General features: G+C 47.5%; 40 non-coding genes across 40 annotated transcripts; all 40 read left to right on the top strand.

Moving 5' to 3' along the window:
• Positions 1–384: 384 nt before the first annotated feature.
• Positions 385–457, top strand: Trnar-ucg (transfer RNA arginine (anticodon UCG)). The gene has a single exon. It is a non-coding gene; the product is annotated as a tRNA-Arg (tRNA).
• A 441-nt stretch (positions 458–898) lies between these two features.
• Trnak-cuu (transfer RNA lysine (anticodon CUU)) lies at positions 899–971 on the top strand. Its single transcript has one exon. It is a non-coding gene; the product is annotated as a tRNA-Lys (tRNA).
• A 321-nt stretch (positions 972–1,292) lies between these two features.
• Positions 1,293–1,364, top strand: Trnat-agu (transfer RNA threonine (anticodon AGU)). Its single transcript has one exon. It is a non-coding gene; the product is annotated as a tRNA-Thr (tRNA).
• Positions 1,365–1,908: 544 nt separating this feature from the next.
• On the top strand, positions 1,909–1,981 carry Trnar-ucg (transfer RNA arginine (anticodon UCG)). The gene has a single exon. It is a non-coding gene; the product is annotated as a tRNA-Arg (tRNA).
• A 440-nt stretch (positions 1,982–2,421) lies between these two features.
• Positions 2,422–2,494, top strand: Trnak-cuu (transfer RNA lysine (anticodon CUU)). Its single transcript has one exon. It is a non-coding gene; the product is annotated as a tRNA-Lys (tRNA).
• A 321-nt stretch (positions 2,495–2,815) lies between these two features.
• On the top strand, positions 2,816–2,887 carry Trnat-agu (transfer RNA threonine (anticodon AGU)). Its single transcript has one exon. It is a non-coding gene; the product is annotated as a tRNA-Thr (tRNA).
• A 550-nt stretch (positions 2,888–3,437) lies between these two features.
• Positions 3,438–3,510, top strand: Trnar-ucg (transfer RNA arginine (anticodon UCG)). Its single transcript has one exon. It is a non-coding gene; the product is annotated as a tRNA-Arg (tRNA).
• A 441-nt stretch (positions 3,511–3,951) lies between these two features.
• On the top strand, positions 3,952–4,024 carry Trnak-cuu (transfer RNA lysine (anticodon CUU)). The gene has a single exon. It is a non-coding gene; the product is annotated as a tRNA-Lys (tRNA).
• Positions 4,025–4,345: 321 nt separating this feature from the next.
• Trnat-agu (transfer RNA threonine (anticodon AGU)) lies at positions 4,346–4,417 on the top strand. The gene has a single exon. It is a non-coding gene; the product is annotated as a tRNA-Thr (tRNA).
• Positions 4,418–5,483: 1,066 nt separating this feature from the next.
• Positions 5,484–5,556, top strand: Trnat-cgu (transfer RNA threonine (anticodon CGU)). Its single transcript has one exon. It is a non-coding gene; the product is annotated as a tRNA-Thr (tRNA).
• Positions 5,557–5,877: 321 nt separating this feature from the next.
• On the top strand, positions 5,878–5,949 carry Trnat-agu (transfer RNA threonine (anticodon AGU)). The gene has a single exon. It is a non-coding gene; the product is annotated as a tRNA-Thr (tRNA).
• Positions 5,950–7,018: 1,069 nt separating this feature from the next.
• On the top strand, positions 7,019–7,091 carry Trnat-cgu (transfer RNA threonine (anticodon CGU)). The gene has a single exon. It is a non-coding gene; the product is annotated as a tRNA-Thr (tRNA).
• Positions 7,092–7,412: 321 nt separating this feature from the next.
• Trnat-agu (transfer RNA threonine (anticodon AGU)) lies at positions 7,413–7,484 on the top strand. Its single transcript has one exon. It is a non-coding gene; the product is annotated as a tRNA-Thr (tRNA).
• A 562-nt stretch (positions 7,485–8,046) lies between these two features.
• Trnar-ucg (transfer RNA arginine (anticodon UCG)) lies at positions 8,047–8,119 on the top strand. The gene has a single exon. It is a non-coding gene; the product is annotated as a tRNA-Arg (tRNA).
• A 440-nt stretch (positions 8,120–8,559) lies between these two features.
• Trnak-cuu (transfer RNA lysine (anticodon CUU)) lies at positions 8,560–8,632 on the top strand. Its single transcript has one exon. It is a non-coding gene; the product is annotated as a tRNA-Lys (tRNA).
• A 321-nt stretch (positions 8,633–8,953) lies between these two features.
• Trnat-agu (transfer RNA threonine (anticodon AGU)) lies at positions 8,954–9,025 on the top strand. The gene has a single exon. It is a non-coding gene; the product is annotated as a tRNA-Thr (tRNA).
• Positions 9,026–9,569: 544 nt separating this feature from the next.
• Trnar-ucg (transfer RNA arginine (anticodon UCG)) lies at positions 9,570–9,642 on the top strand. The gene has a single exon. It is a non-coding gene; the product is annotated as a tRNA-Arg (tRNA).
• A 440-nt stretch (positions 9,643–10,082) lies between these two features.
• Positions 10,083–10,155, top strand: Trnak-cuu (transfer RNA lysine (anticodon CUU)). The gene has a single exon. It is a non-coding gene; the product is annotated as a tRNA-Lys (tRNA).
• A 321-nt stretch (positions 10,156–10,476) lies between these two features.
• On the top strand, positions 10,477–10,548 carry Trnat-agu (transfer RNA threonine (anticodon AGU)). Its single transcript has one exon. It is a non-coding gene; the product is annotated as a tRNA-Thr (tRNA).
• A 556-nt stretch (positions 10,549–11,104) lies between these two features.
• Trnar-ucg (transfer RNA arginine (anticodon UCG)) lies at positions 11,105–11,177 on the top strand. Its single transcript has one exon. It is a non-coding gene; the product is annotated as a tRNA-Arg (tRNA).
• A 440-nt stretch (positions 11,178–11,617) lies between these two features.
• Positions 11,618–11,690, top strand: Trnak-cuu (transfer RNA lysine (anticodon CUU)). Its single transcript has one exon. It is a non-coding gene; the product is annotated as a tRNA-Lys (tRNA).
• Positions 11,691–12,011: 321 nt separating this feature from the next.
• On the top strand, positions 12,012–12,083 carry Trnat-agu (transfer RNA threonine (anticodon AGU)). The gene has a single exon. It is a non-coding gene; the product is annotated as a tRNA-Thr (tRNA).
• A 566-nt stretch (positions 12,084–12,649) lies between these two features.
• On the top strand, positions 12,650–12,722 carry Trnar-ucg (transfer RNA arginine (anticodon UCG)). Its single transcript has one exon. It is a non-coding gene; the product is annotated as a tRNA-Arg (tRNA).
• Positions 12,723–13,161: 439 nt separating this feature from the next.
• Trnak-cuu (transfer RNA lysine (anticodon CUU)) lies at positions 13,162–13,234 on the top strand. The gene has a single exon. It is a non-coding gene; the product is annotated as a tRNA-Lys (tRNA).
• Positions 13,235–13,555: 321 nt separating this feature from the next.
• Trnat-agu (transfer RNA threonine (anticodon AGU)) lies at positions 13,556–13,627 on the top strand. Its single transcript has one exon. It is a non-coding gene; the product is annotated as a tRNA-Thr (tRNA).
• Positions 13,628–14,195: 568 nt separating this feature from the next.
• Positions 14,196–14,268, top strand: Trnar-ucg (transfer RNA arginine (anticodon UCG)). The gene has a single exon. It is a non-coding gene; the product is annotated as a tRNA-Arg (tRNA).
• Positions 14,269–14,708: 440 nt separating this feature from the next.
• Trnak-cuu (transfer RNA lysine (anticodon CUU)) lies at positions 14,709–14,781 on the top strand. Its single transcript has one exon. It is a non-coding gene; the product is annotated as a tRNA-Lys (tRNA).
• A 321-nt stretch (positions 14,782–15,102) lies between these two features.
• On the top strand, positions 15,103–15,174 carry Trnat-agu (transfer RNA threonine (anticodon AGU)). Its single transcript has one exon. It is a non-coding gene; the product is annotated as a tRNA-Thr (tRNA).
• A 556-nt stretch (positions 15,175–15,730) lies between these two features.
• Trnar-ucg (transfer RNA arginine (anticodon UCG)) lies at positions 15,731–15,803 on the top strand. Its single transcript has one exon. It is a non-coding gene; the product is annotated as a tRNA-Arg (tRNA).
• Positions 15,804–16,243: 440 nt separating this feature from the next.
• On the top strand, positions 16,244–16,316 carry Trnak-cuu (transfer RNA lysine (anticodon CUU)). Its single transcript has one exon. It is a non-coding gene; the product is annotated as a tRNA-Lys (tRNA).
• Positions 16,317–16,637: 321 nt separating this feature from the next.
• On the top strand, positions 16,638–16,709 carry Trnat-agu (transfer RNA threonine (anticodon AGU)). The gene has a single exon. It is a non-coding gene; the product is annotated as a tRNA-Thr (tRNA).
• A 578-nt stretch (positions 16,710–17,287) lies between these two features.
• Positions 17,288–17,360, top strand: Trnar-ucg (transfer RNA arginine (anticodon UCG)). The gene has a single exon. It is a non-coding gene; the product is annotated as a tRNA-Arg (tRNA).
• Positions 17,361–17,799: 439 nt separating this feature from the next.
• Trnak-cuu (transfer RNA lysine (anticodon CUU)) lies at positions 17,800–17,872 on the top strand. Its single transcript has one exon. It is a non-coding gene; the product is annotated as a tRNA-Lys (tRNA).
• A 321-nt stretch (positions 17,873–18,193) lies between these two features.
• On the top strand, positions 18,194–18,265 carry Trnat-agu (transfer RNA threonine (anticodon AGU)). Its single transcript has one exon. It is a non-coding gene; the product is annotated as a tRNA-Thr (tRNA).
• Positions 18,266–18,809: 544 nt separating this feature from the next.
• On the top strand, positions 18,810–18,882 carry Trnar-ucg (transfer RNA arginine (anticodon UCG)). The gene has a single exon. It is a non-coding gene; the product is annotated as a tRNA-Arg (tRNA).
• A 440-nt stretch (positions 18,883–19,322) lies between these two features.
• Positions 19,323–19,395, top strand: Trnak-cuu (transfer RNA lysine (anticodon CUU)). Its single transcript has one exon. It is a non-coding gene; the product is annotated as a tRNA-Lys (tRNA).
• Positions 19,396–19,716: 321 nt separating this feature from the next.
• On the top strand, positions 19,717–19,788 carry Trnat-agu (transfer RNA threonine (anticodon AGU)). The gene has a single exon. It is a non-coding gene; the product is annotated as a tRNA-Thr (tRNA).
• Positions 19,789–20,344: 556 nt separating this feature from the next.
• On the top strand, positions 20,345–20,417 carry Trnar-ucg (transfer RNA arginine (anticodon UCG)). Its single transcript has one exon. It is a non-coding gene; the product is annotated as a tRNA-Arg (tRNA).
• A 440-nt stretch (positions 20,418–20,857) lies between these two features.
• On the top strand, positions 20,858–20,930 carry Trnak-cuu (transfer RNA lysine (anticodon CUU)). The gene has a single exon. It is a non-coding gene; the product is annotated as a tRNA-Lys (tRNA).
• A 321-nt stretch (positions 20,931–21,251) lies between these two features.
• Trnat-agu (transfer RNA threonine (anticodon AGU)) lies at positions 21,252–21,323 on the top strand. Its single transcript has one exon. It is a non-coding gene; the product is annotated as a tRNA-Thr (tRNA).
• The last annotated feature ends 39 nt before the right edge of the window (positions 21,324–21,362 follow it).

Genomic DNA, 21,362 nt, shown 5'->3' with positions numbered 1-21,362 from the left:
GTGAAATACTTAGTTCTTGTGATGTATTTTCTACCCCTGATAAAGACCCTCGCGATTGTCGTCGTCGTCGTCGTCGTCGTCGTCGTCGTCGGCGCCGCCGCCGCTTTGGTAATAGCGACAACTCGCCATTGTATCACATAGGGTGAGGTACCTTCTGCAAGCGACTGAGATGGCACTAAGCGATTGAAGCTGATTTGCCTTCTTTTGTTTGATCAGCGTCATAAGGGCTTGAATGTAACTTGCGATGGGACACAGCAAGAAGTAGCGTCGTACTTTTAGTACTGAAATTTGAGATGGAGAACTGCGTCAAAGATGGGAAATTCATTCTGCCAAGTGTACAAATGGCGAAAATGAGGTGTGTGTGGAGAAGTATATTGCGCCAGTGAAGGTGTGGCCTAATGGATAAGGCGTCGGACTTCGGATCCGAAGATTGCAGGTTCGAATCCTGTCACGGTCGAGTTTTTCCTGTTCTGCAAAAGATGCATGCTGTTTTACTGTGTTGTTTGAGTACTCTAAAACTAATTGGAAGTTGCTGCTGTCCGCTTCCTGGCTGCAAAAACCGGCGTCTACCAGAAGCACAAGCAAGACAAGGGTGATCTGTAGCGAAGTTTTCGGCACAGTGCCGTTCAGGAGAGTTTTTGTTGGAACTACTGCATCTGATTCAGGAGCCAAGGGCTACGCCACAGGCGTCTGCGCACTGTCGAGCATGTGTGTTGAATAATGGTGCTGATAGCCACGTATCATTTCAAGCAGATTTGATGCCTTTCGGAGACAATTTTTCATTGAATAGGATTGTAGCTGATTTGTGGCAGCAGGAAATAAGCTGTAGTCAAAAGAATCTTCAATAGATGGTCGCAGGTCAAATCAGTATTGTATGGCTCGTAACGCGTTGCGTGCAGCCCGGCTAGCTCAGTCGGTAGAGCATGAGACTCTTAATCTCAGGGTCGTGGGTTCGAGCCCCACGCTGGGCGGCGCAAAATTTTGTGTCTACGCGGATCCAACATGCGCCCCTCTCGTGAGCCTTGCGTAATGAACGTAACGGGTTACGACGATGCCTAGCTTCGTATGAATATCAGAGGAACGGTATTTGAAGCTGAAAGTGACTCTGAAATGAAATAAATGTGTTGTTTTGGAATTTTAGTTGTACATCGATATAGTGTGAGATGTGTAGGAAAGCAGCAGCTGTGCTAACTAAATGCAAATAATGGTCGCTCATGCGGTGCGTTTCGAGCTGAAGGGCTCCGATTCACTAGTCTGTAAGAACAAAGTACCCGAAAAGTGCGCTAGGAGGCGCCTCCTTAGCTCAGTGGCAGAGCGCTGGTTTAGTAAACCAGAGGTCGTCAGTTCGATCCTCACAGGAGGCAAATGAATTTTGTAACAGCCCCTCCCACCGTGGCCCTTTCGAAAAAAGTGGTTAAGGATAAAAAAATTATGAATGGGTGCGGTATTTAAGAAATGCTCTCGCAAATGAATAGTGTGAATGGTGCTATTAAAGTGGGCACCAGAAACTGCTGCTTTTGGCAGTCTCCGGAGAATGCCGACGTGAAATACTTAGTTCTTGTGATGTATTTTCTACCCCTGATAAAGACCCTCGCGATTGTCGTCGTCGTCGTCGTCGTCGTCGTCGCTTTGGTAATAGCGACAACTCGCCATTGTATCACATAGGGTGAGGCACCTTCTGCAAGCGACTGAGATGGCACTAAGCGATTGAAGCTGATTTGCCTTCTCTTGTTTGATCAGCGTCATAAGGGCTTGAATGTAACTTGCGATGGGACACAGCAAGAAGTAGCGTCGTACTTTTAGTACTGAAATTTGAGATGGAGAACTGCGTCAAAGATGGGAAATTCATTCTGCCAAGTGTACAAATGGCGAAAATGAGGTGTGTGTGGAGAAGTATATTGCGCCAGTGAAGGTGTGGCCTAATGGATAAGGCGTCGGACTTCGGATCCGAAGATTGCAGGTTCGAATCCTGTCACGGTCGAGTTTTTCCTGTTCTGCAAAAGATGCATGCTGTTTTACTGTGTTGTTTGAGTACTCTAAAACTAGTTGGAAGTTGCTGCTGTCCGCTTCCTGGCTGCAAAACCGGCGTCTACCAGAAGCACAAGCAAGACAAGGGTGATCTGTAGCGAAGTTTTCGGCACAGTGCCGTTCAGGAGAGTTTTTGTTGGAACTACTGCATCTGATTCAGGAGCCAAGGGCTACGCCACAGGCGTCTGCGCACTGTCGAGCATGTGTGTTGAATAATGGTGCTGATAGCCACGTATCATTTCAAGCAGATTTGATGCCTTTCGGAGACAATTTTTCATTGAATAGGATTGTAGCTGATTTGTGGCAGCAGGAAATAAGCTGTAGTCAAAAGAATCTTCAATAGATGGTCGCAGGTCAAATCAGTATTGTATGGCTCGTAACGCGTTGCGTGCAGCCCGGCTAGCTCAGTCGGTAGAGCATGAGACTCTTAATCTCAGGGTCGTGGGTTCGAGCCCCACGCTGGGCGGCGCAAAATTTTGTGTCTACGCGGATCCAACATGCGCCCCTCTCGTGAGCCTTGCGTAATGAACGTAACGGGTTACGACGATGCCTAGCTTCGTATGAATATCAGAGGAACGGTATTTGAAGCTGAAAGTGACTCTGAAATGAAATAAATGTGTTGTTTTGGAATTTTAGTTGTACATCGATATAGTGTGAGATGTGTAGGAAAGCAGCAGCTGTGCTAACTAAATGCAAATAATGGTCGCTCATGCGGTGCGTTTCGAGCTGAAGGGCTCCGATTCACTAGTCTGTAAGAACAAAGTACCCGAAAAGTGCGCTAGGAGGCGCCTCCTTAGCTCAGTGGCAGAGCGCTGGTGTAGTAAACCAGAGGTCGTCAGTTCGATCCTCACAGGAGGCAAATGAATTTTGTAACAGCCCCTCCCACCGTGGCCCTTTCGAAAAAAGCGGTCAAGGATAAAAAAATTATGAATGGGTGCGGTATTTAAGAAATGCTCTCGCAAATGAATAGTGTGAATGGTGCTATTAAAGTGGGCACCAGAAACTGCTGCTTTTGGCAGCCTCCGGAAAATGCCGACGTGAAATACTTAGTTCTTGTGATGTATTTTCTACCCCTGATAAAGACCCTCGCGATTGTCGTCGTCGTCGTCGTCGTCGGCGCCGCCGCCGCTTTGGTAATAGCGACAACTCGCCATTGTATCACATAGGGTGAGGTACCTTCTGCAAGCGACTGAGATGGCACTAAGCGATTGAAGCTGATTTGCCTTCTCTTGTTTGATCAGCGTCATAAGGGATTGAATGTAACTTGCGATGGGACACAGCAAGAAGTAGCGTCGTACTTTTAGTACTGAAATTTGAGATGGAGAACTGCGTCAAAGATGGGAAATTCATTCTGCCAAGTGTACAAATGGCGAAAATGAGGTGTGTGTGGAGAAGTATATTGCGCCAGTGAAGGTGTGGCCTAATGGATAAGGCGTCGGACTTCGGATCCGAAGATTGCAGGTTCGAATCCTGTCACGGTCGAGTTTTTCCTGTTCTGCAAAAGATGCATGCTGTTTTACTGTGTTGTTTGAGTACTCTAAAACTAGTTGGAAGTTGCTGCTGTCCGCTTCCTGGCTGCAAAAACCGGCGTCTACCAGAAGCACAAGCAAGACAAGGGTGATCTGTAGCGAAGTTTTCGGCACAGTGCCGTTCAGGAGAGTTTTTGTTGGAACTACTGCATCTGATTCAGGAGCCAAGGGCTACGCCACAGGCGTCTGCGCACTGTCGAGCATGTGTGTTGAATAATGGTGCTGATAGCCACGTATCATTTCAAGCAGATTTGATGCCTTTCGGAGACAATTTTTCATTGAATAGGATTGTAGCTGATTTGTGGCAGCAGGAAATAAGCTGTAGTCAAAAGAATCTTCAATAGATGGTCGCAGGTCAAATCAGTATTGTATGGCTCGTAACGCGTTGCGTGCAGCCCGGCTAGCTCAGTCGGTAGAGCATGAGACTCTTAATCTCAGGGTCGTGGGTTCGAGCCCCACGCTGGGCGGCGCAAAATTTTGTGTCTACGCGGATCCAACATGCGCCCCTCTCGTGAGCCTTGCGTAATGAACGTAACGGGTTACGACGATGCCTAGCTTCGTATGAATATCAGAGGAACGGTATTTGAAGCTGAAAGTGACTCTGAAATGAAATAAATGTGTTGTTTTGGAATTTTAGTTGTACATCGATATAGTGTGAGATGTGTAGGAAAGCAGCAGCTGTGCTAACTAAATGCAAATAATGGTCGCTCATGCGGTGCGTTTCGAGCTGAAGGGCTCCGATTCACTAGTCTGTAAGAACAAAGTACCCGAAAAGTGCGCTAGGAGGCGCCTCCTTAGCTCAGTGGCAGAGCGCTGGTCTAGTAAACCAGAGGTCGTCAGTTCGATCCTCACAGGAGGCAAATGAATTTTGTAACAGCCCCTCCCACCGTGGCCCTTTCGAAAAAAGCGGTCAAGGATAAAAAAATTATGAATGGGTGCGGTATTTAAGAAATGCTCTCGCAAATGAATAGTGTGAATGGTGCTATTAAAGTGGGCACCAGAAACTGCTGCTTTTGGCAGTCTCCGGAGAATGCCGACGTGAAATACTTAGTTCTTGTGATGTATTTTCTACCCCTGATAAAGACCCTCGCGATTGTCGTCGTCGTCGTCGTCGTCGTCGGCGCCGCCGCCGCTTTGGTAATAGCGACAACTCGCCATTGTATCACATAGGGTGAGGTACCTTCTGCAAGCGACTGAGATGGCACTAAGCGATTGAAGCTGATTTGCCTTCTCTTGTTTGATCAGCGTCATAAGGGCTTGAATGTAACTTGCGATGGGACACAGCAAGAAGTAGCGTCGTACTTTTAGTACTGAAATTTGAGATGGAGAACTGCGTCAAAGATGGGAAATTCATTCTGCCAAGTGTACAAATGTCGAAAATGAGGTGTGTGTGGAGAAGTATATTGCGCCAGTGAAGGTGTGGCATAATGGATAAGGCGTCGGACTTCGGATCCGAAGATTGCAGGTTCGAATCCTGTCATGGTCGAGTTTTTCCTGTTCTGCAAAAGATGCATGCTGTTTTACTGTGTTGTTTGAGTACTCTAAAACTAGTTGGAAGTTGCTGCTGTCCGCTTCCTGGCTGCAAAACCGGCGTCTACCAGAAGCACAAGCAAGACAAGGGTGATCTGTAGCGAAGTTTTCGGCACAGTGCCGTTCAGGAGAGTTTTTGTTGGAACTACTGCATCTGATTCAGGAGCCAAGGGCTACGCCACAGGCGTCTGCGCACTGTCGAGCATGTGTGTTGAATAATGGTGCTGATAGCCACGTATCATTTCAAGCAGATTTGATGCCTTTCGGAGACAATTTTTCATTGAATAGGATTGTAGCTGATTTGTGGCAGCAGGAAATAAGCTGTAGTCAAAAGAATCTTCAATAGATGGTCGCAGGTCAAATCAGTATTGTATGCCTCGTAACTCATTGCGTGCAGCCCGGCTAGCTCAGTCGGTAGAGCATGAGACTCGTAATCTCAGGGTCGTGGGTTCGAGCCCCACGCTGGGCGGCGCAAAATTTTGTGTCTACGCGGATCCAACATGCGCCCCTCTCGTGAGCCTTGCGTAATGAACGTAACGGGTTACGACGATGCCTAGCTTCGTATGAATATCAGAGGAACGGTATTTGAAGCTGAAAGTGACTCTGAAATGAAATAAATGTGTTGTTTTGGAATTTTAGTTGTACATCGATATAGTGTGAGATGTGTAGGAAAGCAGCAGCTGTGCTAACTAAATGCAAATAATGGTCGCTCATGCGGTGCGTTTCGAGCTGAAGGGCTCCGATTCACTAGTCTGTAAGAACAAAGTACCCGAAAAGTGCGCTAGGAGGCGCCTCCTTAGCTCAGTGGCAGAGCGCTGGTCTAGTAAACCAGAGGTCGTCAGTTCGATCCTCACAGGAGGCAAATGAATTTTGTAACAGCCCCTCCCACCGTGGCCCTTTCGAAAAAAGCGGTCAAGGATAAAAAAATTATGAATGGGTGCGGTATTTAAGAAATGCTCTCGCAAATGAATAGTGTGAATGGTGCTATTAAAGTGGGCACCAGAAACTGCTGCTTTTGGCAGTCTCCGGAGAATGCCGACGTGAAATACTTAGTTCTTGTGATGTATTTTCTACCCCTGATAAAGACCCTCGCGATTGTCGTCGTCGTCGTCGGCGGCGGCGGCGGCGCCGCCGCCGCTTTGGTAATAGCGACAACTCGCCATTGTATCACATAGGGTGAGGTACCTTCTGCAAGCGACTGAGATGGCACTAAGCGATTGAAGCTGATTTGCCTTCTCTTGTTTGATCAGCGTCATAAGGGCTTGAATGTAACTTGCGATGGGACACAGCAAGAAGTAGCGTCGTACTTTTAGTACTGAAATTTGAGATGGAGAACTGCGTCAAAGATGGGAAATTCATTCTGCCAAGTGTACAAATGGCGAAAATGAGGTGTGTGTGGAGAAGTATATTGCGCCAGTGAAGGTGTGGCATAATGGATAAGGCGTCGGACTTCGGATCCGAAGATTGCAGGTTCGAATCCTGTCATGGTCGAGTTTTTCCTGTTCTGCAAAAGATGCATGCTGTTTTACTGTGTTGTTTGAGTACTCTAAAACTAGTTGGAAGTTGCTGCTGTCCGCTTCCTGGCTGCAAAACCGGCGTCTACCAGAAGCACAAGCAAGACAAGGGTGATCTGTAGCGAAGTTTTCGGCACAGTGCCGTTCAGGAGAGTTTTTGTTGGAACTACTGCATCTGATTCAGGAGCCAAGGGCTACGCCACAGGCGTCTGCGCACTGTCGAGCATGTGTGTTGAATAATGGTGCTGATAGCCACGTATCATTTCAAGCAGATTTGATGCCTTTCGGAGACAATTTTTCATTGAATAGGATTGTAGCTGATTTGTGGCAGCAGGAAATAAGCTGTAGTCAAAAGAATCTTCAATAGATGGTCGCAGGTCAAATCAGTATTGTATGGCTCGTAACTCGTTGCGTGCAGCCCGGCTAGCTCAGTCGGTAGAGCATGAGACTCGTAATCTCAGGGTCGTGGGTTCGAGCCCCACGCTGGGCGGCGCAAAATTTTGTGTCTACGCGGATCCAACATGCGCCCCTCTCGTGAGCCTTGCGTAATGAACGTAACGGGTTACGACGATGCCTAGCTTCGTATGAATATCAGAGGAACGGTATTTGAAGCTGAAAGTGACTCTGAAATGAAATAAATGTGTTGTTTTGGAATTTTAGTTGTACATCGATATAGTGTGAGATGTGTAGGAAAGCAGCAGCTGTGCTAACTAAATGCAAATAATGGTCGCTCATGCGGTGCGTTTCGAGCTGAAGGGCTCCGATTCACTAGTCTGTAAGAACAAAGTACCCGAAAAGTGCGCTAGGAGGCGCCTCCTTAGCTCAGTGGCAGAGCGCTGGTCTAGTAAACCAGAGGTCGTCAGTTCGATCCTCACAGGAGGCAAATGAATTTTGTAACAGCCCCTCCCACCGTGGCCCTTTCGAAAAAAGCGGTCAAGGATAAAAAAATTATGAATGGGTGCGGTATTTAAGAAATGCTCTCGCAAATGAATAGTGTGAATGGTGCTATTAAAGTGGGCACCAGAAACTGCTGCTTTTGGCAGTCTCCGGAGAATGCCGACGTGAAATACTTAGTTCTTGTGATGTATTTTCTACCCCTGATAAAGACCCTCGCGATTGTCGTCGTCGTCGTCGTCGTCGTCGTCGTCGTCGGCGCCGCCGCCGCTTTGGTAATAGCGACAACTCGCCATTGTATCACATAGGGTGAGGTACCTTCTGCAAGCGACTGAGATGGCACTAAGCGATTGAAGCTGATTTGCCTTCTCTTGTTTGATCAGCGTCATAAGGGCTTGAATGTAACTTGCGATGGGACACAGCAAGAAGTAGCGTCGTACTTTTAGTACTGAAATTTGAGATGGAGAACTGCGTCAAAGATGGGAAATTCATTCTGCCAAGTGTACAAATGTCGAAAATGAGGTGTGTGTGGAGAAGTATATTGCGCCAGTGACCGTGTGGCCTAATGGATAAGGCGTCGGACTTCGGATCCGAAGATTGCAGGTTCGAATCCTGTCACGGTCGAGTTTTTCCTGTTCTGCAAAAGATGCATGCTGTTTTACTGTGTTGTTTGAGTACTCTAAAACTAGTTGGAAGTTGCTGCTGTCCGCTTCCTGGCTGCAAAACCGGCGTCTACCAGAAGCACAAGCAAGACAAGGGTGATCTGTAGCGAAGTTTTCGGCACAGTGCCGTTCAGGAGAGTTTTTGTTGGAACTACTGCATCTGATTCAGGAGCCAAGGGCTACGCCACAGGCGTCTGCGCACTGTCGAGCATGTGTGTTGAATAATGGTGCTGATAGCCACGTATCATTTCAAGCAGATTTGATGCCTTTCGGAGACAATTTTTCATTGAATAGGATTGTAGCTGATTTGTGGCAGCAGGAAATAAGCTGTAGTCAAAAGAATCTTCAATAGATGGTCGCAGGTCAAATCAGTATTGTATGGCTCGTAACGCGTTTCGTGCAGCCTGGCTAGCTCAGTCGGTAGAGCATGAGACTCTTAATCTCAGGGTCGTGGGTTCGAGCCCCACGCTGGGCGGCGCAAAATTTTGTGTCTACGCGGATCCAACATGCGCCCCTCTCGTGAGCCTTGCGTAATGAACGTAACGGGTTACGACGATGCCTAGCTTCGTATGAATATCAGAGGAACGGTATTTGAAGCTGAAAGTGACTCTGAAATGAAATAAATGTGTTGTTTTGGAATTTTAGTTGTACATCGATATAGTGTGAGATGTGTAGGAAAGCAGCAGCTGTGCTAACTAAATGCAAATAATGGTCGCTCATGCGGTGCGTTTCGAGCTGAAGGGCTCCGATTCACTAGTCTGTAAGAACAAAGTACCCGAAAAGCGCGCTAGGTGGCGCCTCCTTAGCTCAGTGGCAGAGCGCTGGTCTAGTAAACCAGAGGTCGTCAGTTCGATCCTCACAGGAGGCAAATGAATTTTGTAACAGCCCCTCCCACCGTGGCCCTTTCGAAAAAAGCGGTCAAGGATAAAAAAATTATGAATGGGTGCGGTATTTAAGAAATGCTCTCGCAAATGAATAGTGTGAATGGTGCTATTAAAGTGGGCACCAGAAACTGCTGCTTTTGGCAGTCTCCGGAGAATGCCGACGTGAAATACTTAGTTCTTGTGATGTATTTTCTACCCCTGATAAAGACCCTCGCGATTGTCGTCGTCGTCGTCGTCGTCGTCGTCGCTTTGGTAATAGCGACAACTCGCCATTGTATCACATAGGGTGAGGCACCTTCTGCAAGCGACTGAGATGGCACTAAGCGATTGAAGCTGATTTGCCTTCTCTTGTTTGATCAGCGTCATAAGGGCTTGAATGTAACTTGCGATGGGACACAGCAAGAAGTAGCGTCGTACTTTTAGTACTGAAATTTGAGATGGAGAACTGCGTCAAAGATGGGAAATTCATTCTGCCAAGTGTACAAATGGCGAAAATGAGGTGTGTGTGGAGAAGTATATTGCGCCAGTGAAGGTGTGGCCTAATGGATAAGGCGTCGGACTTCGGATCCGAAGATTGCAGGTTCGAATCCTGTCACGGTCGAGTTTTTCCTGTTCTGCAAAAGATGCATGCTGTTTTACTGTGTTGTTTGAGTACTCTAAAACTAGTTGGAAGTTGCTGCTGTCCGCTTCCTGGCTGCAAAACCGGCGTCTACCAGAAGCACAAGCAAGACAAGGGTGATCTGTAGCGAAGTTTTCGGCACAGTGCCGTTCAGGAGAGTTTTTGTTGGAACTACTGCATCTGATTCAGGAGCCAAGGGCTACGCCACAGGCGTCTGCGCACTGTCGAGCATGTGTGTTGAATAATGGTGCTGATAGCCACGTATCATTTCAAGCAGATTTGATGCCTTTCGGAGACAATTTTTCATTGAATAGGATTGTAGCTGATTTGTGGCAGCAGGAAATAAGCTGTAGTCAAAAGAATCTTCAATAGATGGTCGCAGGTCAAATCAGTATTGTATGGCTCGTAACGCGTTGCGTGCAGCCCGGCTAGCTCAGTCGGTAGAGCATGAGACTCTTAATCTCAGGGTCGTGGGTTCGAGCCCCACGCTGGGCGGCGCAAAATTTTGTGTCTACGCGGATCCAACATGCGCCCCTCTCGTGAGCCTTGCGTAATGAACGTAACGGGTTACGACGATGCCTAGCTTCGTATGAATATCAGAGGAACGGTATTTGAAGCTGAAAGTGACTCTGAAATGAAATAAATGTGTTGTTTTGGAATTTTAGTTGTACATCGATATAGTGTGAGATGTGTAAGAAAGCAGCAGCTGTGCTAACTAAATGCAAATAATGGTCGCTCATGCGGTGCGTTTCGAGCTGAAGGGCTCCGATTCACTAGTCTGTAAGAACAAAGTACCCGAAAAGTGCGCTAGGAGGCGCCTCCTTAGCTCAGTGGCAGAGCGCTGGTCTAGTAAACCAGAGGTCGTCAGTTCGATCCTCACAGGAGGCAAATGAATTTTGTAACAGCCCCTCCCACCGTGGCCCTTTCGAAAAAAGCGGTCAAGGATAAAAAAATTATGAATGGGTGCGGTATTTAAGAAATGCTCTCGCAAATGAATAGTGTGAATGGTGCTATTAAAGTGGGCACCAGAAACTGCTGCTTTTGGCAGTCTCCGGAGAATGCCGACGTGAAATACTTAGTTCTTGTGATGTATTTTCTACCCCTGATAAAGACCCTCGCGATTGTCGTCGTCGTCGTCGTCGTCGTCGTCGGCGCCGCCGCCGCTTTGGTAATAGCGACAACTCGCCATTGTATCACATAGGGTGAGGTACCTTCTGCAAGCGACTGAGATGGCACTAAGCGATTGAAGCTGATTTGCCTTCTCTTGTTTGATCAGCGTCATAAGGGCTTGAATGTAACTTGCGATGGGACACAGCAAGAAGTAGCGTCGTACTTTTAGTACTGAAATTTGAGATGGAGAACTGCGTCAAAGATGGGAAATTCATTCTGCCAAGTGTACAAATGTCGAAAATGAGGTGTGTGTGGAGAAGTATATTGCGCCAGTGACCGTGTGGCCTAATGGATAAGGCGTCGGACTTCGGATCCGAAGATTGCAGGTTCGAATCCTGTCACGGTCGAGTTTTTCCTGTTCTGCAAAAGATGCATGCTGTTTTACTGTGTTGTTTGAGTACTCTAAAACTAGTTGGAAGTTGCTGCTGTCCGCTTCCTGGCTGCAAAACCGGCGTCTACCAGAAGCACAAGCAAGACAAGGGTGATCTGTAGCGAAGTTTTCGGCACAGTGCCGTTCAGGAGAGTTTTTGTTGGAACTACCGCATCTGATTCAGGAGCCAAGGGCTACGCCACAGGCGTCTGCGCACTGTCGAGCATGTGTGTTGAATAATGGTGCTGATAGCCACGTATCATTTCAAGCAGATTTGATGCCTTTCGGAGACAATTTTTCATTGAATAGGATTGTAGCTGATTTGTGGCAGCAGGAAATACGCTGTAGTCAAAAGAATCTTCAATAGATGGTCGCAGGTCAAATCAGTATTGTATGGCTCGTAACGCGTTGCGTGCAGCCCGGCTAGCTCAGTCGGTAGAGCATGAGACTCTTAATCTCAGGGTCGTGGGTTCGAGCCCCACGCTGGGCGGCGCAAAATTTTGTGTCTACGCGGATCCAACATGCGCCCCTCTCGTGAGCCTTGCGTAATGAACGTAACGGGTTACGACGATGCCTAGCTTCGTATGAATATCAGAGGAACGGTATTTGAAGCTGAAAGTGACTCTGAAATGAAATAAATGTGTTGTTTTGGAATTTTAGTTGTACATCGATATAGTGTGAGATGTGTAGGAAAGCAGCAGCTGTGCTAACTAAATGCAAATAATGGTCGCTCATGCGGTGCGTTTCGAGCTGAAGGGCTCCGATTCACTAGTCTGTAAGAACAAAGTACCCGAAAAGTGCGCTTGGAGGCGCCTCCTTAGCTCAGTGGCAGAGCGCTAGTCTAGTAAACCAGAGGTCGTCAGTTCGATCCTCACAGGAGGCAAATGAATTTTGTAACAGCCCCTCCCACCGTGGCCCTTTCGCAAAAAAGCGGTCAAGGATAAAAAAATTATGAATGGGTGCGGTATTTAAGAAATGCTCTCGCAAATGAATAGTGTGAATGGTGCTATTAAAGTGGGCACCAGAAACTGCTGCTTTTGGCAGTCTCCGGAGAATGCCGACGTGAAATACTTAGTTCTTGTGATGTATTTTCTACCCCTGATAAAGACCCTCGCGATTGTCGTCGTCGTCGTCGTCGTCGTCGTCGTCGTCGTCGGCGCCGCCGCCGCTTTGGTAATAGCGACAACTCGCCATTGTATCACATAGGGTGAGGTACCTTCTGCAAGCGACTGAGATGGCACTAAGCGATTGAAGCTGATTTGCCTTCTCTTGTTTGATCAGCGTCATAAGGGCTTGAATGTAACTTGCGATGGGACACAGCAAGAAGTAGCGTCGTACTTTTAGTACTGAAATTTGAGATGGAGAACTGCGTCAAAGATGGGAAATTCATTCTGCCAAGTGTACAAATGGCGAAAATGAAGTGTGTGTGGAGAAGTATATTGCGCCAGTGAAGGTGTGGCCTAATGGATAAGGCGTCGGACTTCGGATCCGAAGATTGCAGGTTCGAATCCTGTCACGGTCGAGTTTTTCCTGTTCTGCAAAAGATGCATGCTCTTTTATGTGTTGTTTGAGTACTCTAAAACTAGTTGGAAGTTGCTGCTGTCCGCTTCCTGGCTGCAAAACCGGCGTCTACCAGAAGCACAAGCAAGACAAGGGTGATCTGTAGCGAAGTTTTCGGCACAGTGCCGTTCAGGAGAGTTTTTGTTGGAACTACTGCATCTGATTCAGGAGCCAAGGGCTACGCCACAGGCGTCTGCGCACTGTCGAGCATGTGTGTTGAATAATGGTGCTGATAGCCACGTATCATTTCAAGCAGATTTGATGCCTTTCGGAGACAATTTTTCATTGAATAGGATTGTAGCTGATTTGTGGCAGCAGGAAATAAGCTGTAGTCAAAAGAATCTTCAATAGATGGTCGCAGGTCAAATCAGTATTGTATGGCTCGTAACGCGTTGCGTGCAGCCCGGCTAGCTCAGTCGGTAGAGCATGAGACTCTTAATCTCAGGGTCGTGGGTTCGAGCCCCACGCTGGGCGGCGCAAAATTTTGTGTCTACGCGGATCCAACATGCGCCCCTCTCGTGAGCCTTGCGTAATGAACGTAACGGGTTACGACGATGCCTAGCTTCGTATGAATATCAGAGGAACGGTATTTGAAGCTGAAAGTGACTCTGAAATGAAATAAATGTGTTGTTTTGGAATTTTAGTTGTACATCGATATAGTGTGAGATGTGTAGGAAAGCAGCAGCTGTGCTAACTAAATGCAAATAATGGTCGCTCATGCGGTGCGTTTCGAGCTGAAGGGCTCCGATTCACTAGTCTGTAAGAACAAAGTACCCGAAAAGTGCGCTAGGAGGCGCCTCCTTAGCTCAGTGGCAGAGCGCTGGTTTAGTAAACCAGAGGTCGTCAGTTCGATCCTCACAGGAGGCAAATGAATTTTGTAACAGCCCCTCCCACCGTGGCCCTTTCGAAAAAAGTGGTCAAGGATAAAAAAATTATGAATGGGTGCGGTATTTAAGAAATGCTCTCGCAAATGAATAGTGTGAATGGTGCTATTAAAGTGGGCACCAGAAACTGCTGCTTTTGGCAGTCTCCGGAGAATGCCGACGTGAAATACTTAGTTCTTGTGATGTATTTTCTACCCCTGATAAAGACCCTCGCGATTGTCGTCGTCGTCGTCGTCGTCGTCGTCGTCGTCGTCGTCGGCGCCGCCGCCGCTTTGGTAATAGCGACAACTCGCCATTGTATCACATAGGGTGAGGTACCTTCTGCAAGCGACTGAGATGGCACTAAGCGATTGAAGCTGATTTGCCTTCTCTTGTTTGATCAGCGTCATAAGGGCTTGAATGTAACTTGCGATGGGACACAGCAAGAAGTAGCGTCGTACTTTTAGTACTGAAATTTGAGATGGAGAACTGCGTCAAAGATGGGAAATTCATTCTGCCAAGTGTACAAATGTCGAAAATGAGGTGTGTGTGGAGAAGTATATTGCGCCAGTGAAGGTGTGGCCTAATGGATAAGGCGTCGGACTTCGGATCCGAAGATTGCAGGTTCGAATCCTGTCACGGTCGAGTTTTTCCTGTTCTGCAAAAGATGCATGCTGTTTTACTGTGTTGTTTGAGTACTCTAAAACTAGTTGGAAGTTGCTGCTGTCCGCTTCCTGGCTGCAAAACCGGCGTCTACCAGAAGCACAAGCAAGACAAGGGTGATCTGTAGCGAAGTTTTCGGCACAGTGCCGTTCAGGAGAGTTTTTGTTGGAACTACTGCATCTGATTCAGGAGCCAAGGGCTACGCCACAGGCGTCTGCGCACTGTCGAGCATGTGTGTTGAATAATGGTGCTGATAGCCACGTATCATTTCAAGCAGATTTGATGCCTTTCGGAGACAATTTTTCATTGAATAGGATTGTAGCTGATTTGTGGCAGCAGGAAATAAGCTGTAGTCAAAAGAATCTTCAATAGATGGTCGCAGGTCAAATCAGTATTGTATGGCTCGTAACGCGTTGCGTGCAGCCCGGCTAGCTCAGTCGGTAGAGCATGAGACTCTTAATCTCAGGGTCGTGGGTTCGAGCCCCACGCTGGGCGGCGCAAAATTTTGTGTCTACGCGGATCCAACATGCGCCCCTCTCGTGAGCCTTGCGTAATGAACGTAACGGGTTACGACGATGCCTAGCTTCGTATGAATATCAGAGGAACGGTATTTGAAGCTGAAAGTGACTCTGAAATGAAATAAATGTGTTGTTTTGGAATTTTAGTTGTACATCGATATAGTGTGAGATGTGTAGGAAAGCAGCAGCTGTGCTAACTAAATGCAAATAATGGTCGCTCATGCGGTGCGTTTCGAGCTGAAGGGCTCCGATTCACTAGTCTGTAAGAACAAAGTACCCGAAAAGTGCCCTAGGAGGCGCCTCCTTAGCTCAGTGGCAGAGCGCTGGTTTAGTAAACCAGAGGTCGTCAGTTCGATCCTCACAGGAGGCAAATGAATTTTGTAACAGCCCCTCCCACCGTGGCCCTTTCGAAAAAAGCGGTCAAGGATAAAAAAATTATGAATGGGTGCGGTATTTAAGAAATGCTCTCGCAAATGAATAGTGTGAATGGTGCTATTAAAGTGGGCACCAGAAACTGCTGCTTTTGGCAGTCTCCGGAGAATGCCGACGTGAAATACTTAGTTCTTGTGATGTATTTTCTACCCCTGATAAAGACCCTCGCGATTGTCGTCGTCGTCGTCGTCGTCGTCGTCGGCGCCGCCGCCGCTTTGGTAATAGCGACAACTCGCCATTGTATCACATAGGGTGAGGTACCTTCTGCAAGCGACTGAGATGGCACTAAGCGATTGAAGCTGATTTGCCTTCTCTTGTTTGATCAGCGTCATAAGGGCTTGAATGTAACTTGCGATGGGACACAGCAAGAAGTAGCGTCGTACTTTTAGTACTGAAATTTGAGATGGAGAACTGCGTCAAAGATGGGAAATTCATTCTGCCAAGTGTACAAATGTCGAAAATGAGGTGTGTGTGGAGAAGTATATTGCGCCAGTGACCGTGTGGCCTAATGGATAAGGCGTCGGACTTCGGATCCGAAGATTGCAGGTTCGAATCCTGTCACGGTCGAGTTTTTCCTGTTCTGCAAAAGATGCATGCTGTTTTACTGTGTTGTTTGAGTACTCTAAAACTAGTTGGAAGTTGCTGCTGTCCGCTTCCTGGCTGCAAAACCGGCGTCTACCAGAAGCACAAGCAAGACAAGGGTGATCTGTAGCGAAGTTTTCGGCACAGTGCCGTTCAGGAGAGTTTTTGTTGGAACTACCGCATCTGATTCAGGAGCCAAGGGCTACGCCACAGGCGTCTGCGCACTGTCGAGCATGTGTGTTGAATAATGGTGCTGATAGCCACGTATCACTTCAAGCAGATTTGATGCCTTTCGGAGACAATTTTTCATTGAATAGGATTGTAGCTGATTTGTGGCAGCAGGAAATACGCTGTAGTCAAAAGAATCTTCAATAGATGGTCGCAGGTCAAATCAGTATTGTATGGCTCGTAACGCGTTGCGTGCAGCCCGGCTAGCTCAGTCGGTAGAGCATGAGACTCTTAATCTCAGGGTCGTGGGTTCGAGCCCCACGCTGGGCGGCGCAAAATTTTGTGTCTACGCGGATCCAACATGCGCCCCTCTCGTGAGCCTTGCGTAATGAACGTAACGGGTTACGACGATGCCTAGCTTCGTATGAATATCAGAGGAACGGTATTTGAAGCTGAAAGTGACTCTGAAATGAAATAAATGTGTTGTTTTGGAATTTTAGTTGTACATCGATATAGTGAAAGATGTGTAGGAAAGAAGCAGCTGTGCTAACTAAATGCAAATAATGGTCGCTCATGCGGTGCGTTTCGAGCTGAAGGGCTCCGATTCACTAGTCTGTAAGAACAAAGTACCCGAAAAGTGCGCTTGGAGGCGCCTCCTTAGCTCAGTGGCAGAGCGCTGGTCTAGTAAACCAGAGGTCGTCAGTTCGATCCTCACAGGAGGCAAATGAATTTTGTAACAGCCCCTCCCACCGTGGCCCTTTCGCAAAAAAGCGGTCAAGGATAAAAAAATTATGAATGGGTGCGGTATTTAAGAAATGCTCTCGCAAATGAATAGTGTGAATGGTGCTATTAAAGTGGGCACCAGAAACTGCTGCTTTTGGCAGTCTCCGGAGAATGCCGACGTGAAATACTTAGTTCTTGTGATGTATTTTCTACCCCTGATAAAGACCCTCGCGATTGTCGTCGTCGTCGTCGTCGTCGTCGTCGTCGTCGTCGTCGTCGTCGTCGGCGCCGCCGCCGCTTTGGTAATAGCGACAACTCGCCATTGTATCACATAGGGTGAGGTACCTTCTGCAAGCGACTGAGATGGCACTAAGCGATTGAAGCTGATTTGCCTTCTCTTGTTTGATCAGCGTCATAAGGGCTTGAATGTAACTTGCGATGGGACACAGCAAGAAGTAGCGTCGTACTTTTAGTACTGAAATTTGAGATGGAGAACTGCGTCAAAGATGGGAAATTCATTCTGCCAAGTGTACAAATGGCGAAAATGAAGTGTGTGTGGAGAAGTATATTGCGCCAGTGACCGTGTGGCCTAATGGATAAGGCGTCGGACTTCGGATCCGAAGATTGCAGGTTCGAATCCTGTCACGGTCGAGTTTTTCCTGTTCTGCAAAAGATGCATGCTCTTTTATGTGTTGTTTGAGTACTCTAAAACTAGTTGGAAGTTGCTGCTGTCCGCTTCCTGGCTGCAAAACCGGCGTCTACCAGAAGCACAAGCAAGACAAGGGTGATCTGTAGCGAAGTTTTCGGCACAGTGCCGTTCAGGAGAGTTTTTGTTGGAACTACTGCATCTGATTCAGGAGCCAAGGGCTACGCCACAGGCGTCTGCGCACTGTCGAGCATGTGTGTTGAATAATGGTGCTGATAGCCACGTATCATTTCAAGCAGATTTGATGCCTTTCGGAGACAATTTTTCATTGAATAGGATTGTAGCTGATTTGTGGCAGCAGGAAATAAGCTGTAGTCAAAAGAATCTTCAATAGATGGTCGCAGGTCAAATCAGTATTGTATGGCTCGTAACGCGTTGCGTGCAGCCCGGCTAGCTCAGTCGGTAGAGCATGAGACTCTTAATCTCAGGGTCGTGGGTTCGAGCCCCACGCTGGGCGGCGCAAAATTTTGTGTCTACGCGGATCCAACATGCGCCCCTCTCGTGAGCCTTGCGTAATGAACGTAACGGGTTACGACGATGCCTAGCTTCGTATGAATATCAGAGGAACGGTATTTGAAGCTGAAAGTGACTCTGAAATGAAATAAATGTGTTGTTTTGGAATTTTAGTTGTACATCGATATAGTGTGAGATGTGTAGGAAAGCAGCAGCTGTGCTAACTAAATGCAAATAATGGTCGCTCATGCGGTGCGTTTCGAGCTGAAGGGCTCCGATTCACTAGTCTGTAAGAACAAAGTACCCGAAAAGTGCGCTAGGAGGCGCCTCCTTAGCTCAGTGGCAGAGCGCTGGTTTAGTAAACCAGAGGTCGTCAGTTCGATCCTCACAGGAGGCAAATGAATTTTGTAACAGCCCCTCCCACCGTGGCCCTTTCGAAAAAAGTGGTCAAGGATAAAAAAATTATGAATGGGTGCGGTATTTAAGAAATGCTCTCGCAAATGAATAGTGTGAATGGTGCTATTAAAGTGGGCACCAGAAACTGCTGCTTTTGGCAGTCTCCGGAGAATGCCGACGTGAAATACTTAGTTCTTGTGATGTATTTTCTACCCCTGATAAAGACCCTCGCGATTGTCGTCGTCGTCGTCGTCGTCGTCGTCGCTTTGGTAATAGCGACAACTCGCCATTGTATCACATAGGGTGAGGCACCTTCTGCAAGCGACTGAGATGGCACTAAGCGATTGAAGCTGATTTGCCTTCTCTTGTTTGATCAGCGTCATAAGGGCTTGAATGTAACTTGCGATGGGACACAGCAAGAAGTAGCGTCGTACTTTTAGTACTGAAATTTGAGATGGAGAACTGCGTCAAAGATGGGAAATTCATTCTGCCAAGTGTACAAATGGCGAAAATGAGGTGTGTGTGGAGAAGTATATTGCGCCAGTGAAGGTGTGGCCTAATGGATAAGGCGTCGGACTTCGGATCCGAAGATTGCAGGTTCGAATCCTGTCACGGTCGAGTTTTTCCTGTTCTGCAAAAGATGCATGCTGTTTTACTGTGTTGTTTGAGTACTCTAAAACTAGTTGGAAGTTGCTGCTGTCCGCTTCCTGGCTGCAAAACCGGCGTCTACCAGAAGCACAAGCAAGACAAGGGTGATCTGTAGCGAAGTTTTCGGCACAGTGCCGTTCAGGAGAGTTTTTGTTGGAACTACTGCATCTGATTCAGGAGCCAAGGGCTACGCCACAGGCGTCTGCGCACTGTCGAGCATGTGTGTTGAATAATGGTGCTGATAGCCACGTATCATTTCAAGCAGATTTGATGCCTTTCGGAGACAATTTTTCATTGAATAGGATTGTAGCTGATTTGTGGCAGCAGGAAATAAGCTGTAGTCAAAAGAATCTTCAATAGATGGTCGCAGGTCAAATCAGTATTGTATGGCTCGTAACGCGTTGCGTGCAGCCCGGCTAGCTCAGTCGGTAGAGCATGAGACTCTTAATCTCAGGGTCGTGGGTTCGAGCCCCACGCTGGGCGGCGCAAAATTTTGTGTCTACGCGGATCCAACATGCGCCCCTCTCGTGAGCCTTGCGTAATGAACGTAACGGGTTACGACGATGCCTAGCTTCGTATGAATATCAGAGGAACGGTATTTGAAGCTGAAAGTGACTCTGAAATGAAATAAATGTGTTGTTTTGGAATTTTAGTTGTACATCGATATAGTGTGAGATGTGTAAGAAAGCAGCAGCTGTGCTAACTAAATGCAAATAATGGTCGCTCATGCGGTGCGTTTCGAGCTGAAGGGCTCCGATTCACTAGTCTGTAAGAACAAAGTACCCGAAAAGTGCGCTAGGAGGCGCCTCCTTAGCTCAGTGGCAGAGCGCTGGTCTAGTAAACCAGAGGTCGTCAGTTCGATCCTCACAGGAGGCAAATGAATTTTGTAACAGCCCCTCCCACCGTGGCCCTTTCGAAAAAAGCGGTCAAGGATAAAAAAATTATGAATGGGTGCGGTATTTAAGAAATGCTCTCGCAAATGAATAGTGTGAATGGTGCTATTAAAGTGGGCACCAGAAACTGCTGCTTTTGGCAGTCTCCGGAGAATGCCGACGTGAAATACTTAGTTCTTGTGATGTATTTTCTACCCCTGATAAAGACCCTCGCGATTGTCGTCGTCGTCGTCGTCGTCGTCGTCGGCGCCGCCGCCGCTTTGGTAATAGCGACAACTCGCCATTGTATCACATAGGGTGGGGTACCTTCTGCAAGCGACTGAGATGGCACTAAGCGATTGAAGCTGATTTGCCTTCTCTTGTTTGATCAGCGTCATAAGGGCTTGAATGTAACTTGCGATGGGACACAGCAAGAAGTAGCGTCGTACTTTTAGTACTGAAATTTGAGATGGAGAACTGCGTCAAAGATGGGAAATTCATTCTGCCAAGTGTACAAATGTCGAAAATGAGGTGTGTGTGGAGAAGTATATTGCGCCAGTGACCGTGTGGCCTAATGGATAAGGCGTCGGACTTCGGATCCGAAGATTGCAGGTTCGAATCCTGTCACGGTCGAGTTTTTCCTGTTCTGCAAAAGATGCATGCTGTTTTACTGTGTTGTTTGAGTACTCTAAAACTAGTTGGAAGTTGCTGCTGTCCGCTTCCTGGCTGCAAAACCGGCGTCTACCAGAAGCACAAGCAAGACAAGGGTGATCTGTAGCGAAGTTTTCGGCACAGTGCCGTTCAGGAGAGTTTTTGTTGGAACTACCGCATCTGATTCAGGAGCCAAGGGCTACGCCACAGGCGTCTGCGCACTGTCGAGCATGTGTGTTGAATAATGGTGCTGATAGCCACGTATCATTTCAAGCAGATTTGATGCCTTTCGGAGACAATTTTTCATTGAATAGGATTGTAGCTGATTTGTGGCAGCAGGAAATACGCTGTAGTCAAAAGAATCTTCAATAGATGGTCGCAGGTCAAATCAGTATTGTATGGCTCGTAACGCGTTGCGTGCAGCCCGGCTAGCTCAGTCGGTAGAGCATGAGACTCTTAATCTCAGGGTCGTGGGTTCGAGCCCCACGCTGGGCGGCGCAAAATTTTGTGTCTACGCGGATCCAACATGCGCCCCTCTCGTGAGCCTTGCGTAATGAACGTAACGGGTTACGACGATGCCTAGCTTCGTATGAATATCAGAGGAACGGTATTTGAAGCTGAAAGTGACTCTGAAATGAAATAAATGTGTTGTTTTGGAATTTTAGTTGTACATCGATATAGTGAAAGATGTGTAGGAAAGAAGCAGCTGTGCTAACTAAATGCAAATAATGGTCGCTCATGCGGTGCGTTTCGAGCTGAAGGGCTCCGATTCACTAGTCTGTAAGAACAAAGTACCCGAAAAGTGCGCTTGGAGGCGCCTCCTTAGCTCAGTGGCAGAGCGCTGGTCTAGTAAACCAGAGGTCGTCAGTTCGATCCTCACAGGAGGCAAATGAATTTTGTAACAGCCCCTCCCACCGTGGCCCTTTC

The sequence above is a fragment of the Schistocerca cancellata genome, unplaced genomic scaffold, assembly GCF_023864275.1.
Source record: "Schistocerca cancellata isolate TAMUIC-IGC-003103 unplaced genomic scaffold, iqSchCanc2.1 HiC_scaffold_1109, whole genome shotgun sequence".
NCBI classification, from domain to species: domain Eukaryota; kingdom Metazoa; phylum Arthropoda; class Insecta; order Orthoptera; family Acrididae; genus Schistocerca; species Schistocerca cancellata.
The sequence above is the reverse complement of the archived record's forward strand: the minus strand, read 5'-3'. Positions and strand labels throughout refer to the sequence as shown.